This window comes from Falco punctatus (assembly GCF_963210335.1).
Source record: "Falco punctatus genome assembly, chromosome: Z".
Lineage (NCBI taxonomy): Eukaryota > Metazoa > Chordata > Aves > Falconiformes > Falconidae > Falco > Falco punctatus.
The window spans coordinates 64,348,829-64,363,762 of record NC_137586.1 but is presented as its reverse complement, the minus strand read 5'-3'; positions in this window follow the sequence as shown (position 1 = coordinate 64,363,762).

The following is a 14,934-nucleotide window of genomic DNA, read 5'->3' as shown; positions in this document are numbered from 1 at the left end:
CGCAGCAGATGGCACAGGTGCTGAAGTGAATCACTAGGGAAGAAAACTGAAAGAGCTTCATAATACTGTAAAAAAAATGGACAACCAGTTACAAATTAAATGCAAGACAATCAGGAGCATTTTAAACTGCTGGTGGGTTCTGTGTTGGTCACTGCTTCTGAAAAAACAGTGTGAGCTTCACTGTAAGCAGTTCAGTGAAATTATCTATTCAAAGTACACACTTGCAGTCATAAAAGTAAATAAGAGTTCTGTCTAGACTAAATTTGCTGCTGTGGCTGCTAGCCCACAGAGGCTGTCCAAGACCAGTGAACTATGCAGCTATAGAACTGGCTAACTGAGCTGAAGTATTATATCTCCTCTACAAGGGACTAAAATAATGCCCTGGGGTGTAAGGAATGCCCTTCCTGCAGCCAGATGTCATAAACCATGTCAGGCTGTATTGCAATTAAGTTTCTAGTGCTGATTTTTAAGCTATTGCTGATCACTTTAACCTGTAGAATCCATATATGGGGAACAGATTTTCCTAAGCTAATTGCAAGGTTTTTTACCAAGTGCCTTTTAAGTGCCTGGCACAGGGAAGTTGCCCTTTGCAAGACCCAGGGCTCATAAAGGATTAGGGTCTGGGCAAACTCTGTAGCCGTGTCCTAAAAGACTTAACCAAGTCCAAAAGTTCATTTTCTGCTCTAACAGTCAAAGGAAAGATGACTGAATGAAACAGCTTGATCAAGGAGGAAGCCACAAGGATTTAGCTGTTTAAGCCCTTTGGGCACGGGGGCAGGCTCTGGGAAGAGCACGGCTGCTCCGGACTGTGTGGGCAGGCTCACTACCTGCACCTTTGCTTGGAGGAAGATATGCCTATTAGAAGAAGGTCTTTCGTACACACAGTTCAGGTCTCATTTTGTGAATACAGCCTGTAACAAATATCTCAAAATGGAGCTGGGGAAAAAGCACTGACAAAACTGACATTACCTCTACAAATACAAGTGCTGGGCAGCTACAGTTACAGTGGCCGCAGGAAGCACAGCTTCTGCCAGAGCTTGTCACAGCCAATTTTTACTAGACCTCCAAAGGCACCTCTGTGACCAGGGGACCAAGTTCCTGCCAAATGTCAAGTCTCTCTGATACTTTTCTCTCCAGCACTCTAATTCTGTTTCTAGAAAAAGTACAGAAATGGAATCAAAATGGGGAGAATGTAGGTTTTTGCTTCAAGCCTTCAAAACAGCTAAGCCACTTCTCTCAAATTCCAAAAACAGGCTTTTCCCTTCAAATAACCCTTCTGCATGCAGACCGTATGCAGCTTTTGCTATCTGCATTGCTTTCTGTTTTCTTTTGTGATCATTTTAATCATGTAATGCACAAAGTAGGTGTCTAAAAGGCAAAGAATGAATTCATTGTGCATTTTTAGAATAGGTCTTGTATGTAGAGTAGCTTCTTTCCAGTGTAATTGCAGATATATTTTTAAATAATGAAACATATCACCCAAGAGAAAATAACAAATACATTAGTTCAAAGCAAAACCAAATGCTTAATGCATATAAAAAAGAAATATGATCAAAAAAAAAAACCCCAAAACCCACCATCATTATATCACCAGTCTTTCCAACTGAATCCTTTCCAAAGTAAATCAAAAATCTTATTGAAATTGTTTCTAGTTATCATGATCTCACTGGGAAACTAAAGGACTTTCTTCAATAGCCTGTTATAACTCAGTCATTATAACCACAGTGAGGTAATTTGCTAAAACAGCTGCCTCTGATGAGCAAACCTTTCCATCTGGCAGAACCCAAATAGACACAAACAAAGGCATGTCAGTTTTTCTTACCAAAATATAAAATCAAAACAAGCTTCTTATGCTGTGATGGGATGGATCTTTGAGCTGCAGGAACCAAGATGTGTTTCTTTTTTGATGTCCTTCTCTTACCCTCATACCCACAGACTTGGCCCTGGCTGCAAGAGTGTTGATATCATGCCACCTATGAGATGGATTACAGCATAACTGGGAATGTGTTTGCAATATAAACCCTCCAGAAAGAACCAGACAAAATTAACAGGTTTTGGAACTTGTTAGCTTTAGCAAGACAGCACTCGTGGATAGTTTGCTCTCATAGTAGTTGTTTTTTTTTTTCTTTAGATTTTTTATTTTTTTAATGTGCTAAGGAATTTTCCACTGTTTCCTAGTAAAACCAAGGTACTGCTACATGCACAAAACCCTAGCTATACAGACTACACTTTTCACAAAGAATCAACAAAGGAAAAAGACTGACATAGCTTTTGTGCTCTCAGGAGACCTGTATAGAGCAATAATCTCTAAAATTAATACTGAATGTTACCAACCTTTGTGTCAATTGTTTTTCTCTGAACCATATAAATATTACTGTTTTTCCATGACCATTTAGACTTAAATAGAATAACAAATTTTTTATTATTATTTTTTAAACCACACACATTTTGTCTTCTGTAAATCTTAACTATATATATAATAAATGAACATATGTATTTCACATGAGCGGTTTAATCTGTCATTAGAAAGTCTTTGCAATATATTGTCAAGACAATTCATATTCAAAAAGGCATTTCAGTTTGTTAGCTTTTTTTCTTAATGGAAAATGTTGTAAGTGAAGTTTAAAAACATATTAAAATTAGTGATGGGATGAATTCCTCTGTCTAAATATTTTCTCAGCCAAAGGCCTGATGCATTTTGTGTGAAGTCAGTGGAAAGTCTCTCACTGGCTTCAACAGAAGTTACATCAAGCACCAAACAGGGAAAACTTGGATCCATGTGTAGGTCTGGATCCAAGTATTGCACTTGGGTGCCATTTCTGCAGTAAGTGGTGCCAAAATGTTAATTCTAGAAACTTAAAACTTTCAGGAAGTTCAGCCTGGGATTCAGATATATCGCTGCACACTCTTAATTCTCTGAAAAGGAAATCTATGCCTATGGAAGTGGTTTTCAATGTAAACCCTCAATGTGCTTAAAATGTTGTTACCCTCACCGGCAGCCTAGTGAACATAACAAGGTCCCTCAACACTGCAGTGATGAAAACACAGGGCCGATAAGGAAAGAACAGATCAAAAAAATACTTTGTGGAAAATCTGCCTACAGAGCCTGCAGGATTTGGTCACAGTCTATGAACTCTGCTTTGCAGAGTACTTGGAATCTCAGAAATGTAATAAGTGACCATTAATAAAGTCATAGCTCTGGTGAATTGTACAAATCCTTGTGCTATAAAATCATACCAGCACTTTGGGAGAAAGGATATTATGAACTTGTAATATCAACATATTTAATGTTCTCCTTGACTGCTAGATGTAACATAAATTTAATGTACAATATGGCAAGGCTGTGATACTCAGCATTGTCTGAAAGTACTGGTTGCCTCTTGTGTCTCTTTCACCCATATGCTGTGTATTACTGGTAATGGGAATATATGATTGAAAGCAAATTTCTCTGTCAGTGGTCTTAGCCTTGTGCCAGCTGTAGTTAATGAGAAAGTTTCTTTTGACTTCAAAAGGAAAACCACTGTCAAATACAGGAAACACAGTAATAAGATCAAATAGGTAATTATACTAAAGAAAGATAAGAAAGAAGTTTCTGCCAATCAGTCTACTGCTGAGAAGGTTATGAAATATGTTTTGCAAGAGTAAACCCTTCTGTCTAAACACAAACATAGCTAGAAAAGATTAAATAGCAAATATCATGTTTACTGACATTCAATGTGCTGAGATGTAACTGTGCACCTGTTTCTTGGGTTCCTTTCATTTAAGCTACTAATATTCCAGCTCTGGATATTCTATGTTCATTTAGCTGGATAGTTTTGTATGCCAAGTGTATCATTATTTAGTAAACCACATTGAGAACATCTAACTTCAATTCATATATTTTACAAGGAGCTTTTTGTAGACAATGGACATTTGGGAATGAGATAGATCTATATTTGGAAAAAAATTACCTAGAACATACCTATTTTGTGAGTCTTATTTTAACTAATAAAATATTCTAAAAGGTTTTTAGATCAAATTAGTTTTATACAAAGAACAAATGATTGCACTGGGCAGTATCCTTTGCTAACATTTAATGTTCAGATTTATATTAGCTCAACACATAGCAATAATCACACTGTGTCTTAATTTTGCTTTAAACTTTTCAAATACATTTGTGGTCAAGCTTAAAGGAACTAGTTTGCAGCAGCTCTCTTCAGTATTTCCACAGTAGCAATAATATAGCTACTGCATGCATGTCTGTATGTCATTTTATGCATATGGATTTGATTTTTTATTTGTTACAGTAGGTAGCCTGCAGCATCTAGATTTTTATGCAAAGAAGGCTATCATTGCCCCCAGATACTGGTGAGTAAGAGAGAAAATACTCTGCTAACACTAATATCTTTCTAAAAAGTCCTTATTTTAGGAGAGAGATGTTGATTTCATTCACTTCCAGGTAACTGTTATGCTGCCCTTCTTTTCCCTAATGGGGTGGAAGATTGCTTTGGATAAAACTTTTGACAAAAATAATATAGTTACGACCTAGCTCCTGCCTGACTAACACGATGGATCTTGTATTGGTCTTGCTAACTTTGCCAGAAGCAGGTAGGTGGTTGTTCTTTATCAGACAGAAGTATTAAAAAGATAAGTTATATGTTGTTATTGTTTATGGACATCAGCATTCCCTCCTTCATATCCATAAACAAGCATTTTTGGTTTGTTTTGTGGGGGGTTTTGTGTTTGGTTTGGTTTTTTTTGTTGTTGTTGGACAGGTTCACAGGGACAGAGAGAGAAATAACAGTGGATCCATACTTGCATCTTGGCTGGATGTCTCTGACCCTTGTGGAGTCAGCCATCATACCCTACCAGTAATCATGGCCAGGAGGCAAGGCCTGAAACCTCCACACCCGCATGCTCAGTTCAAATGAAGGTGGATGGGAAAGGATAGCTTGTTCCTTTATTTGGGTCCAGCCACTTCAGCTGTGTTTTCATGATAGCCTTGAACCTGTTGTTGGAACCTCTGACCTTTGCTTGATGTTAACATTACTAACAGTGGGCAAGAGCCTGTTAGAAAGCACAGACAGCTAGGAGGATTTCTTGATTCAGCAAGAAACTCCAATTATTAGTTTTCTGAAACAAGTGAATTCTGATATAATTATACTGCTATTTTTCTTGGTAATATTTACACCTGTGATAGAGATTTATCTAAAATACATTAGAGTTAATTGAAGAAAGATAAAAATCTATGTGGAAAAGTTTAAAATTCTGTGTACAGTGATCTAAACTCACATCTAGACTTTATTTTCAATTTTCTTACACTAAGTTATTTATACCACTGTGTTAACTTCATTTAACTTTTCTTGACATTAGAAAATGGGACTCAGGTTTCCCATTTTGCATTCAGATTTGAAATACTCAGAAGTTCAAGGGAATACTACTCTGGGAATGTTGTTCTGACTTCTTATAAAGAACAAAATTCAGACCTGGTTTTTAAGTTTTAACATACCAGCAGTTAGATACTGCTTTTGGCCCACATTCCTTCTACTTATGATGTAGCTACAGGGCTTGCATTTCCAGAGCTTTGTATACTTATGATTATGTAGTGTTTACAAGATGATACTGTTCTGATCTGTACGGGATTGTGCAAGGGAAGGGGACATATCATGTCTACATTTGATATTTATATGATAGTAAATATTTGGCAATCTTTGTGAAGGCATAGCGACACTTCCACCAAATATGTTTTTAGACATTGTGTCCCCTCAGCTTTTGAAACCCAGCCTTGCAGCGTCCTGGCAGAGGACAGTCCTCTGGAAGTGTGATTGTAATGGTACAGCATCCTTAGGGTTGTTTAGCTGAGTGGGAATGGGAACATCATAAAATCACCGGAGCCAGGAGGTGAAATGTCTTTACCAGAAATTCTTCATTACAGAATTTGTCAGTGAGCACCAGGCAGAGAACAAGACCACCCAGAAACCTGCCTTCCCCTCTCTCAGTAGCTTTGAGAACACAGCGATCACCTGCTGCATCCCTCAGCCTCAATATGAGTGGAATCCAATTTAGTGCACTGAGGATCCACACATCTTGGACAAATGTGTATGGTGGTTTTTTTTCTTGTGCCCAAAGATCAGCCAGGTGGTTTAGAGGTCAACAGTGAATATATGGTAATTCAAAAATTATTAATGACACTTTCAGCTGTGCCTTTAAGACTGAAAACTACTTGGCACAGGGAGCAATTTTATTGGTTGTTAAAACATTTTTAAAAGGTAGAATAATATATAAGCCTTGCTCTGCTACACAGTACCCTGTGCAGCAGAATCATAGAATTGTTTAGGTTGGAAAACACCTTTAAGATATCAAGTCCAAGCATTAACCTAGCACTGCCAAGGCCACCACTAAACCATGTTGCTAAGTGCCACATCTACAAGTCTTTCAAACACTTCTGGGCATGGTGATTCAACCACCTCCTTGGGCAGCCTGTTCCGATGCTTGACAACACTTCCAGTGAAGAAATTTTTCCCAATATCCAATCTAAACCTCTTCTGGTGTAACTTAAGTCTGTCCCATCTTGTTTTGATGCTTGTTACTTGGCAGAAGAGACCTGCCCCCACCTGCCTACAGCCTTCTGTCAGGCAGAGACTGATAAGGTTCCCCCCTGAGTCTCCTTCTCTCCAGACTAAACACCCCCAGTCCCCTCAGTGGCTCCTCATCAGACCTGTGCCCCAGCCCCTTCCCCAGCCCCGCTGCCCGTCTCTGGACACGCTGCAGCCCCTCAATGTCCCCCTTGCAGAGAGGGGCCCAGACCTGAACACAGGGTTCGAGGGGCGGCCTCAGCAGTGCCCAGTGCAGGGGGACGGTCACTGCCCTGGTCCTGCTGGCCACCCTGCTGGGGACACAGGCCAGGGTGCTGCTGGCCGCCTGGGCCCCCTGGGCACACTGCTGGCTCCTGCCCAGCCGGCCGTCACCCAGCACCCCCAGGCCCTTTCCCACCAGGCCCTTTCCAGCCGCTCTGCCCCAGCCTGTAGCGCTGCGTGGGGCTGGTGTGACCCAAGGGCAGGACCCGGCACTGAGCCCTGCTGAACCTCACACCACTGGCCTGGGCCCATCGCTCCAGCCTGCCCAGGTCCCTCTGCAGAGCCTCCTGCCCTCAGGCAGATCAATGCCCCTGCCCAGCTTGGTGTCATCTGCAAACTTACTGAGGGTGCGCTTGATGTCCTCATGCAAATCATTAATAAAGACATTAAACAGAACTGGCCCCAACACTGACCCTCTGGGGAACACCCCTTGTGACCATTTACTCTTTGGGCCCAGATGTCCAGCTGGTTTTTTACCCAGTGAAGAGTATGCCCATCCAAGCCATGAACACTCCTTTCATTGATAATTTATTCATAGAAAGTTATTTTATTGATTGTTATGATAGCCAAATTAACTTCTAGCTGGCCTTTGGCCCTTCTAGTTTTCTCCCTGCAAAACCTCACAACATCCTTGCATGATGTTCTCCTGTGCTGTCTGACCCTTCTTCCAAAGGTCATAAACTCTCCTTTTTCCTGAGTTCCAGCCAAAGCTCTCTGTTCAACCAAGCCAGTCTCTTTCCCCACCGGCTCGTCTTTTGGCACATGGGGACAGCCTGCTCCTGCATGTCTAAGACTGCCTTCTTGAGCAATGTTGAGCCTTCCTGGACCCCTTCGCTCTTCAGGACTGCCTCCCAAGGGACTCTGTCAACCCAGGCTCCTCAACAGGCCAAAGTCAGCCCTCTGGAAGTCCAAGTTCTGCTGACTCACATCCTTACTTCTCTAAGAATCAAAAACTCTTTATCATTTCATGATTGCTATGTCCTTGATGGACTCAAAACCATCACATCGCCCACAAGTCCTTCTCTTTTCATAAACAACAGGTCCAGTGGAGCACCTTCCCCAGCTGGCTCATTCACCAGCTGTGTCAGGTAGTTATTCCACACGCTCCAGGAACCTCCTAGATTGTTTCCTCTCTGCTGTATTGTATTTCCAATGGACATCTGGTAAGCTGAAGATCCCCACAAGCACAAAGGCTAGAGCTTGTGAGACTTCTCCCAGCTGCTTATAGAATATTTTGTCTGCCTTTTCATCCTGGTTGGGTGGTCTATAACAGACTCCCACCATGATATCTGCCTTATTAATGGCCATCTTCCTTTTAATGAGATTTTAAAGTATTAATTTTCTGAAGAATAACATTACTCAATTTTAAGAGCTTTAATAAACCAAATCTGTTGGTTGTGGATGTCTTGGGCTAATCAAATTCTCAAGGGTAGTGAGGTGTTTTGCTTTGGCCTCCTAATTGGCGGGGATTGTGATTATTTTATGATAAAACTAAACCTCCTGCTAGGTTGCACTACTTAATTAATGTAGTCTTTTTCAAAGAATATACCAGCCCATGAGAAACCAGGCTGTAACCAGATCTTAGACTTGTACTACTGACATCAGCTAACATGTGGAAAAGGGTTTATTTTCTGTTCTTGAAGTTAACATGGTTGGAGAAAGTTGATCTGCCCTGCCTTATTTCCATTTTGTTAGGCAGCTTCAGTACATCAGTTACTGAAGTATAGCATGCAGCATTTTTATTTAGCTGTATCTAATACACACCAGGATAGGGCAAGAGACTGAAAACTTCAGTTCTTAGCCCGGTTGTAGAAGGCAACATTCACATGTCAAAGTTTGTATAGTTTTGTACAGCCTTCAAAGACTGTCTCTGGGAAGGAATGAGAGTATCAGCTCAGTTTGTCTGGCAGTTGGTCTTTGCCACACTCTCAGAGGCTGTGAGTGGAAGTGGTGGGCAGGATGATGCCCTCAGTGTGTCTGTGGGACTTCCACAGATGCCTACAAGACATTTCACTCTGTTGACCTGCCCTTGATTTGAGCTGATGACCTGGAGGCTAAGGGTGCCACAGCTGTATTACCCATCACCTGGCCCAGGAAGTGCATTAGCAAAGCCTGTCTCCACATCTCTGTATGTGCAGTGTCAGATTTTCAGTTGATTGCCTCTCACTTCCCCAAGGATTAATTTGATACAAGACAACATCCTGGGATTTTAGGCTACTGCCTCCCTGGAAACTCTGGCCCTCGCTTGCCTGCTGTCTTCTGTGCTGTTCTTGAGCACGGCAAGTGTGGTGGAAATACAAAATTAACCCTAAGTTAAGTAAATCTCCACAATGCCCCACACTAATGCAACAGCAATGGATTTAGAGCTTTCACACTTCTAAAAATGAAATGTTTTGGCCTGCTGTTAGAGTGGTTGAAGGCTTCTTTGAACCAACTCCTATTTATAAGTATTATGCTGCAAAAGCACTGATACCATCAGTGATAGTGGCACCCATTGGAATAGAAGTACCCTACATCAAGCACATTTTGAAAATAATGTTACCACCTAAAAGCTTCTCTCCTGCAGAAAATGGATTGTACAATAGCTTATCAGTCGGAGAAGACTGCGCAGAAGAAAAAGGGAGAAATAAAAATAATAAAACCCACTCCTGTGTAGAACATTAGAAATGTGGCACTAACAAAGACTTCCCATTCCACACAGAATTAGTGCTGGCAGAGGCAGCTCGCAGGACTGTGGGTGTACTCAGCTGTGCAGAGCTGATTATAGAAGATGAAAGAGCCTGGCAATTTATTTCATCTCACGCTGAAGCACTGCTGACAACTGAAAGTGAGGACAGAAGGATTCATTTGTTCAACTTCTGTTTTAGAAAGCAGGCTTCAAATGATACCACAGAGAAAGTGGAGGGAAATGCTGTGGTGTAATAAAGTGTCTATTTTTTGTTTCGCTGACTCCAAGATTTATGTCTTCAGCTGTTGGGGGTTTTTGCAGGGGGGGAGAGCTGATATTTGAGAAGCCTGCAACACCATGTTGCTGGTGAAAAAGGTAGGTGATGTTGGCCTAACCTAATACGTGTAATAATATGTTATATACATGTGCAAGTATGCAAATGGGGAAGCAATAGATAGATATGTACATATGTTTATATATAATAAAAGTAAATATATTTAACACTTTTCTTTCCATTCTGTTGTACTGTGGCCTCAGTGGTTTCATAATCCCTTTCAACGCTGAAGTGTTTGAACTGAAATATTTAGTTGTAGTATTAACATTTATTCAGCAATCACAGTAGTGTATAATTCCTGGCAAATTAGACGACATGTATTTTACTCTTACTACATTTTTCATGTGCTAGAGCTTCAGGGATAGGTAGCAGGAGATCTTTAGCAGGGGACAACTGCAGGTGTACTGGCTAAGGAACAGAGCAGGTGCAAAGCCACAGTCTGAAGACACAAGTTGGACCCTGCTTACCCCTCATCCCTGTGCCTGTGGCAGAGGGAACAAGAGACAGTAACCTTAATCCACGGGTGGAAAAAGTCATGTTTCAAAGGATAAGGGCAGCAAGGCATTGGAGAAGACAGCCTGAGAGCGTGCACGCACACACACACTGGAAGTCTTTAAGAAAGAGTCAGACTAACATCTGACAAGGCTGACAATAATATAATTGATCCCACCATTGGGCAGGAAGAAAACTAAATTTTGTCTTCAGGTTCCCATGGTTCTCTGTGTATGTTGGTTATTTTCAAGGACTTCATCTTTATTTTTAAATTGTGGTTAACCAACCGTGTTATTTCCCTTCAGTGATGAAACCTCGTTTACAACTAAAAACAGTAAGACTCTTACTATGTAGGAGTCGAAAGAAAGGTCTGGTGAAACAGTTGTTACATTGAAACCTGTTTGAAATCTGACCATATATTCTGCACATATCCTAAATGTTACATAGAGTCAGCATGATATGGCGTCTCAGAGGACTGAATAATGGCCCCTCAGACCTTGCAAATTGAGACCCAAAAGAAATTACATCCTTCGTAAGATTTTGTCACAAGTATGTGTTTGCTTCTAGAATTGTAACATGCACACAGCCTAAATTATTTTCCTTCCAATTACAAATTCCCATTGCTTTATTTTTTTCACAACCTCAGAGGCACAGTTGAATTATTATCCCAAAATAAGAACTATTTAAACATAGCCAAGTTTTTAAATTTCTGGTCTAACAGAAAAATAGTAATATGTATCTTCAAACTGATTTGAAACAAACAAAAAAATGGTTTTTACATTAGAATTCAGTAAGATCACTTTTGTATCAATATGTATTTTGCTGAAGTTCGGAGGCTTTATAGAGTACTTCAGTAGCCAAAATGTCATTTTATGACGATCAAAATGAAAAGTTTTGATTCTTTCCATGTTTTTAAGATTTCAGTTGACAAAATTGTATGAACAATGCAAAATTCATAAAACTCTTCAGGTGGTTTAGAGCTTTGTTTTTTAATTTTAAGTAAAATTTTTCACCCAGCAGTATCAGGTATGAAGTCTTCCAGGAAATCCGGGTTAAGAACAGTTACAAAAGAGAACACACAGTCTTAGGATAAAAAAGAAATTATGCTGGCTTATAGCTTTTATGTAAGTTTGTGGGGGCAGATGCAGCAGCAAAGTGAGTTGTGGGTTTGGGGGTGGGGCTGTGCAGTTGCTAATGCATCATATTAAGATAGTACTCCTGGGAGACTACATTATGCTAGATTAAACTGCATGCATAATTTTAACCATTGTTGACCTTTTCTGCATTATAAAATCTCTAAAATTCCTCTCCAAATGTATTTGAGTGTTTTCCTTGCTTCCAGAATATCATATTTCAGCATAATAATGGACAAGAGAATTTTTCTGATGCCACTCCTTTCTTATTTATTCTCCCCTTACAGGTTTTCCCTTACAGAGAAAAAAAAAAATATTCCCTGATTTTTATTACACCAATGTGTGTTTGCACAATGATAATAATTTTGGAACATCCTCCTATATAACAAAAGGTACAGTCACTGAGTCACAAAGCGTCCAGGAACAGAAAGGTTGGAGCTTTCAAGGACGATACTTCTCAGTGCTGTGACCTAAAGAAAGAAAAAATATGGTTCTACCATTTATCACAGCAGGTTGCCAGGCAAACAGCCATTAGTCATTTAGTACTTTCACATGCAAAAATCAATTAAATATAATCATCTAAATATTCTCAATTGCTGCTTTGTGGACCTTCTGTGCAGTATGGAATGGTGTAGTAGGAAAAACACAAATGAATATATGATTAGGAAATTGGTCACTAACTAATGAAAATCAGTTCTGCTTTGCAAAGTAAGGAACAACAGACAAAACAGCACCTTGGCTTAAGCAAGTGATTATCTACATAAAACAAGCTGGATATGTGAATCGTGACACTTCTTCATTTGTTGTTGTCATGCCACATCCTTCCAAACCTGAGTACCAACTCTCCTCTGCAAGCAATTCATAGGCAAAATTAACAACCAAGACACGGTTCCTTTTGCCTTTTTTCTGCCTCCTTATAGAGTGGGCTGGACTAAGCCATGACAAAATGCAGAGCAGAAGAAAGTCACCCACCTGCAAACAACTCAGAGGGTTTGGGAGCACACGGTCTGCTGTTCCTCCCAGCCAACACCTCGAGCTTTGTAGCACCCTGCAGTAAGAGCATGCCTAAATATTTGGCCCCCAGGTCACTTGAACACTCTATAGTGTAACATGTCTTACTCCTATTATTTTCATTAAAATTCTTGCCACAAACTGATCAGCCTTTTTTTGTCCTTCATTGCAGAGAACAAACACTGGAACAAAAGGTTACCTCGTATGGTGCTGTGCAGATGGGCTGCATGTGAGGGAGGCATGATCCTTTTTTGTATCAGCTGAGCATCTGGTACATACATTTGAATCCACATTTCAGCCTGTTGGTCTGCCCTACTGTGCTCCGAAGTCAGCAGTAACTACCTCAATGTCATCATATCCATAGATGGAGGATTTCATATCACATGTATTCTGTGGTTACCTCTAGGTTAATAATTTTCTTTTTTAAATCAATATTTGAGAAAATGACTTGGAGAAAAAAGCAGCTTGAGTACATGAATAGTAAGAATGCAGACAGTGAAACTGGATGGCAGTAAGCACTAACGGCGGACAGTACCCCTTGAATTGACATATTTTCTTTGTATATGGTCTGTTTGGTCCACATTTTGACCATAGAAGATGCCTGGTTTGCTACTGCTTGCATTGTTAGCACTGTCCTATGAAGTATATATTATTTTAGAAAAATTACTAGGTGGTAAGGTGTCCTTTCCAGCTAAGAGAATACACAGTTTTAATAAATGTTATTTCATGAAGCTCATGATAGCTTATTTCAGAGCAAGTACAACAATTTTGTCACACAACAGTGTATCGGTAGTAACTGCTTTTGAAGACCTGCAGTAGAAACTAACAAAATAATTTTTCCAACATAATTTCAGAAATTGCTTTTTGATAAATTCAGAAACAAACTGTACTTAATATATTTAGCAACTGCCTTATTTTAACAGGTATAAACCCCAATTTTTCTCTTGTTGAAGCAGTAAGGTTCAGCGCAGATTATAATATAGGTAGTATTGATCCAAGTCATGTTGGACAAGTATTTGTGTTTTAAAATAATAGTATCACCATTGACATGGTGTAGTGCTCTCTGTGACAAGGGACAGCATCCTTCATCAGAAAAACATAAACCAAAATGGTCCAAAAGCCATTCTTCTTCTGTAGGTGATCACACTTCCTCCAGTTAAGGCCATGTTTGCAGGGCTGTGTTGGGAATTTTTAGAGGGTGAGCAAGAGCCCTACAAGCCCCTTACCCGCAGTGAGCCTGGGAGAGGTTCTTGAGTCTTTAGTTTCTACCTGCAGCAAATAGTCGTCAATTTGTGTGAAGACATGGCAGGGAAGCAGTAAGGAGGTGGTGTACTTGCCCTCACTCCTACTGTTCAATTCTTAATATCATATTTGGAAGTTGTTGACCTATACAGTGTAAAAGAGAGCATTAGACTTCAAAACTCATTATTCATATCAATTCATATCATATAGAATGAACGGTCATGCTTGCCTTTACCTGTGAACTATGTATTGTGGGTAAACTATGAAAAAAAAACCCTACAGTGGCAGCTGATTTCATCACTATTAAGCCAGTGTTATCAAAGAAAGGAGAAGATAACCAAATCAGTGAGCTGAGGAAAAGGGCTGATTTAAAGACAACCTCCTAGAACCTTCTTGTTTGGAGGGAGCAGGCACCTGTGCTCTCTTTGAAAAGGTTTGGATATGTGGGTAAGAGAAGAGAACTCAAAATAATACATGGGACAGAGGTGGTCAAACAGTAAAATAGCAACTCCATTAGCACTGGATCTTTCCAAAAGCTAAAAATCCTGAGTTTACTTCTGAAAGATCCTGGACTGATAAGTCTGAATGAATTCTCTATTGGAGATTCTTTTAGAAAGCAAACCTAACTCATTGTAATGTGGTTAGAAAATGTACCAGCCTCTCAAAAGACTTAGGAAGCATGAAAAGGAAAAATGAGTTCTTTTTGTTATTGTTGTTGTTGTTATTCTTTGCAACATTGACCTTGAAAGGAAAAGGTGCATTGAAGAAATCATAGAGTACTATTCATATCTCTAAATGTAACAGTAAATGACTTATATGTGTTTATGCGGTCATCAGCCTTAATTCCTGATCAAACTAGTGCCTCTAATTTTTAACCTGATATGGTGCCTTTTCCTTCAACATCTATAGCCCTATGAATTATATACCGGTGTAATGCCTATATGGTATAAATGTAGAAGCATGAGATGAGGGTAATTTATTAGTACCATTCATCTATTTATTTAAAAAGTTAATTCCACACCTTTCAAAGAATTGTCCTGTAAAAAACTGTTGTTTGTGTCACTATCTGTTATGTTGCATACATGCTGAGGCTTTAACAAGCTTGCATTACAAATGTACTGATGCTCTGCCCTTCAATAAACAGCGCCAAAATAAAAAATATAGTCATCAAAAATTTTACATTTCAGTCTGCTTCCATGAAACAGCTAGGAAACATTA